Genomic DNA, 6,017 nt, shown 5'->3' with positions numbered 1-6,017 from the left:
GTTTGACCTAAAAATGCATATATAGATTGTGGTGAGAATCCAATTAAAAGGAATGGAATTAATTAAAAGGAAAAAGTTAAGTGGGCAGTCCCAATCAGAGGAATTAGCACAGTAGGTGCGGCAAGAGTTTGTTGGTGGTGCACATGCCGATGCTGCTATTACATTACATAACATAACATTATTTTTAAAAATTAATAAATTAATTAAAATTAAATAATTTGTACTAAATGGGCACTTATCTAATCACACACTTATTATCACCAAACCCTTTTCTTGCACTGATTCGATGAAGCATTAATTAGGACCTAAAACTATAAACCAATCTATGGCCACTAATTAACTCAATTACTTATAATAGCGGCTGCCACATGGCCTGCCTTTATTTATTTATTTATTTTTTTAAATATTTATTTTATTTTATTTTATTTTATATATATAGATATAGATATATTATTATTATTATTAATTTATTACATTATCTGTTACTAGTATTATTGTAATTCTTGGAAGTGTCGTATCTATGTATCTGCTCCAACGGTGCATTTAATTTTAAAGTGGGGTTTTGGAAAAATCAAATCAAAGGGTAAAAAATATATATGGGCTTTACACGAAACGGTTCTAAAGCCAATAAATAAACAAGACGATGAGTCGATTTTGGTCTTCTGGTGGTCTGTTGTTGAATCATATAAAAATATATATATATATATATATATATAATAGTAAATTCAATTATAATATTCTTTTTTTTAATTAATTTATATATTTTGCTATTTTGGTCTGTCTTAAATTAATATATTTGATTTTAAAATTATAAAAAAAAAATAATTGTGGTCGTATGAATTTATATTTACCTTTTTGCGTCATTGTATTAACATTAAATATATCAATATACTTATATTATATTTTATACAAATATCACTATATTAGTTTTCTAAGATACTCATAGAAGTATTTTTATTATATTTTAATATAATAATTAATATTAAAAAATCAATACGTAAAAAATAAATTAACTCTTGTATTAAGGCGGAGGGAGTATTATTTAGTATTCTTTATGTCCATCAATTTTTTATATTTTACAAAAAAAAAAATGAGTATAAAATTACCGGAGGGAAGAAGTATTACAATAATGTTATCAAAATAATTTGATTACATTAGAAAACATCTTTAGGAATAAATACATTTATATTGAAAATTAAATAGATATAAGTGTGTTTTTCCATGCACGTTTGTTTGCTAGGGTTAAGAATATCTTTTACTCAATATCGTGTTGATAACAACTTATATAGATATAATACATAAGACAAACAGTATACAATTTATATTAATGTTCTTAACACAAAAAGATCGCATATCACACATTGGGCCATCTCATAGGCGGGTTTCCGAGATGACAATATGGACCGAATATCATGTCAATTGTTGCTCTAAATTTAGTTCATCGAAAAGATGATTCCGAAAGCAATTTTCAAGCCAATCGTAAAATTGCAATTCGGCCAAAGACCATACACCGCTATTGCCGAGGACCTATTGCAAATGTGGGACAAAACGGTTGTCTTAAAAAAATATATAATTATAATATGTCACAGCATACCTACAAGTATTCGATTTCAGTCGAAAATAAAACATCTTTAATTATATACAATTTCTTGAGACTTTATTTGAGGATCATAGCTTTAATTTCTTCATATTTTACTTTTTATTATTTGTAGTGTAATAACTTAGAGAACATACTATCAATCGATCTCAAGTTAGTAAGATCAACTTCGTACTTCTTATGAATTTTTATTATTAATTGTTAATTTTTTATAATTTATAAATATAATACAAATGCAACATATAAATCAATATCGTATGACAATAATTTATACAATATATGTCTCAATAAAACTTGGTTAACATGTTATCATAATGCATATAACTTAACAACATACACAAATGATATGCATATTAAAGTTAATTAGCATGGAGCTGATTAACTCTGATCGATATCATAATTAGTTGAATTTCAATATTTATTACTCTCTCCGTTCCAATAAAAAATAGTTTTGTTTACTATTTTTGTCTGTTCCAAAACAATAGTTTTATTTTCATAAATAACCATATAACTATCCTCACTCTTTCATTATTATTACACAATTGTCACTCCTTTTTACACTAATACACTCACAAGGGCAAAAATGTCTTTTACCTATACTTTTTACCTACTAAATCACATGTCCAACACAACTAAGACTATAATTCCGGAATAGAGGGAGTATTGTTATTATTATTATTATTATTGTTTACAAATGTGTTTGCAATGTGAAGTAGTGTAGAGTGAGGTGTGATGTCCCTTTCCAAAAATTTTATTAGTTGAATTAATTTGGGCAGCTTTGATGGCTCATAGACATACACCGAATTTTTTTATTTTCTAATTTTATGTAAATATATAATTATTATGCATGTAATATTATTACCTATACTAATTTATTAGGGTATTTCTAGATGGGGTCTTCAATTAATATATATATAATATAATATAATATCATATAAAAATATGCTAGTATAATATTAGACGCATTGATAAATAATTTGCATCCATCTAAGCACTAAGAAGGATATATATATGTCAAACCCTTGTAGATCAAGCGGTGAGACATCCCTCACTTGAGGGCCTGTAGGAAGTGTGACTGTGCTCTTGTGTGAAAAAAAAAAAAAAAAAAAAAAAAAGAAGAGGATATATATATAATCCTATATGTGTTCTTGTACATGTATGTGAATTTAATAAAATAATAAATTAATTAGTAAAGGCAATGTATTGTAAATTAAAAAAATGAATGCTATAGTTTTGTTGTATTTGTATTTATTTACAATTTTATATATCACTTTAAAATGTAATAATTTTTAATAAGAAAATAGTTTTGAATATGATATTTTTCAAGAAATTGAGTAGATTATGTAGTAAAATATTGTAGTAAACGCTATAAGTAACACTTACTAATTGTAAAGAAATCACCATATTTTGTTCAAACGGTTATTTGTTACATGTACTTATTCATATTTAAATTTAGATAAATACTATTTTATAAATTCAATATTCATCCAATCTAACATTCTCATATCTATTTATTATTATTTTTTTATGAAATAAATGGTATGATAAATATATATATACTATTTTTTAAGTAAAATATCATATTCAAATTACAATTTAAATTTTTTTTAAAAAAAAAAAACAACAACAACAACAACTACTAAACATACTCAAAAAAAAATTAAAAATTTAAGCAATTTAGTATGCATTGATTAAAGAATTCATTATATTATCTTTTCAATATTTTCATTAAACATCGTATATACATAACAAAATATTTAAGCATATTAATATTTACTATAAGGTAATTTTTTAATAATATTTGTTTTATTATTATTGTTTTTCCCAGTCAATTCAACACGTACACTTATCATCAGATGGTTAAGATTATTAAATAAGCACCGTAAATAAATAAAAGAGAATGAATCTCTTTAATAAAAAATTTTCTAACATATTTTTCCAAAAACATTAATATACTACACACTCATTATTTTTATATTATCGATACAATCATCTATATTTTATATCAAAAAATTCTTCAAACTAAAACACAAAACAAATACACTCTGAATGATTATTGTACTGGTTGCATTCTAATTTATCTCAATCAGCACATATAAACAAAACAAATATTCCCTCCGTCCCGAAACTAAATATTCATTTGCTTTTTGCACATAATTTTATAAATATTAGTATTATATTGGGATATAGTAGAAAAAAAATAGAAATGACTAAAATAACCTTATTAGTATTTGTGATATAAAGGTAATGACATTTGTGTAATATATTGTAAGTTGTAAAGGTATTTGTAATTTTAGGTAGATAGTACAGTTACTAAAAAATGAAATGGATATTTTGTTATGAGATGGACTAAAATGTAAAAATGGATACTTTGTTATGGGACGGATGGAGTAACACATTTGTAAAATAAAAGTACGCACTGTTTGTTCATTCTTGTAGGTGTGACCTATGAAATTATATCATAGCATTGAAATTAATGTTATATATGTTGTATAAAATTATACTCCTACCGTCCCAAAACTATAATCTATGTTGTGTTTTGTACGAAATTTAAAGAATATTGATATTATATTTATAGTGGGTAAAAAATACGGGTAAAAGACTTTTTTGCCATTGTGAGTGTATTAGTGTAAAAAGTAGTGGCAATTGTGTAATAATAATGAAAAAATAATGATAGTTTTATAGTAATATGGTTATTTATCGAAATAAGACTATTATTTTTGGAAGGACAAAAACAGTAAACAGAACTATTGTATTGGGACTGAGAGAATATTATCTTAATATAAATAATATGTTGTGTTTTGTCTGACCGTATACAATGTATCGTAAATATTGGAATGCATTAAATTGATAAATAATAATATTGTAAATACAATGTATTGTACTGTGTTGAATTTTACCGTACAGTAACAACCGCATAAATTAAATTGGTAAATTAATAATATTGTAAATGCAATTGAGAGTAGATAGTAAGTAGCATGTGGTATATTGGTGCAATTGGGAAAGGGTCCATCCCTATGTCCTAACAACGATAGCCTTGCATTAGCTAATTTTTGGAATCTAAGAAATTGCAATTAGTAGACTCTAGATAAATAAGGGATAATAATAATAATAATAATAATAAGGCAAAATTGTCCATAACTCCCCTGTGGTTTCGAAACTCAGCGTAAATTTCTCCTCTACTTTAAAAATTGCATGATGTCCCCTTATACTTTAAAAAATGTTGTATGAAACCACTTTGTGGTTTCGAAACTCAGCATAAATTCTCATTTTACTTTAAAAAATTGCATGACGCTTACTTATACTTTCAAAAATATTGCATAAAACACTCTCTGCCATGCAAAACATATAGATAGAAAATCATCTTCTTATCACACGAGGAAAGTTTCATGGTGGTGGAGTTTTATGCAACGTTTTTTAAAGTATAAGGGGGTACTATGCAATTTTTAAAGTACAAAGAGATTTTACGCTGAATTTGGAAACCATAGGAGAGTTATAAGTAATTTTATCTAATAATAATGAATTATTATTTTTTCTTAAACTACTATGTTTGGAATAAATACACACATTAGGGTGCGGTTTTTTTTTTTTTGTATTAACGTGTTAATATTTTTGTATTTAGGTTTTTATTATTATTATTATTTTGGTGAAATGATTATTAATGTGATATTTATATGTTATACATTTTTTAACTTTTTATCTAAAATGATAACGTTGTATAGTAAGAAAATTGATAAAATAAATAAATAAGTAAAAATTCAAAGACAACATGGAACCTTATGGCCATGTTTGTTGGGTTTTTATAAGCTTTTTACTATTTCAAAAAAAAAAAAAATTCAAATAAAACATCTAATTTTATTTATTATGTTATACTAAATTTTAATTTTATACTTAAAATATCTCATCAAATAATATTTTAATTTAAAATTTTACTATCCAAAATTCAAATATAAAATTAACAATCAAACACACTCATTTTTACTTTGAACATGTACAATTTTTAATAAAAATATATAATATTTCATTCATTTAAAACAAATATGTAATTTTAATTAAACACAAAGACAGAAATTTATAATATTTTTAATAGATAACTAAAAAAATTAGATAACAAGAAGGTAATAGATAACTAAAAACATAGTGACAAATTTATTATAATTTATTAAAAATAAAAAAATAAAATTATAAGTGAATAAATTTTTTTATTATAAGTAGGATAGACATAAATTTAACTTAGGAAGAAAAATAATGACAACTTCAAAACGAATGAAAAGAATATTACTTTTCTTATAAAATAATGTTTAAATTAAAATTTAAATAAAAAAAATTCAAACTTAAACATAAATAATAAAAAAGATTAAAACAGTATTACACTAAACATAATTTTTCATACAAAATATTGTGTAAAATATTTATTTTC

Source organism: Andrographis paniculata, unplaced genomic scaffold (assembly GCF_009805555.1).
Source record: "Andrographis paniculata isolate CXL003 unplaced genomic scaffold, ASM980555v1 Contig87END, whole genome shotgun sequence".
NCBI classification, from domain to species: domain Eukaryota; kingdom Viridiplantae; phylum Streptophyta; class Magnoliopsida; order Lamiales; family Acanthaceae; genus Andrographis; species Andrographis paniculata.
The sequence above is the reverse complement of the archived record's forward strand: the minus strand, read 5'-3'. Positions refer to the sequence as shown.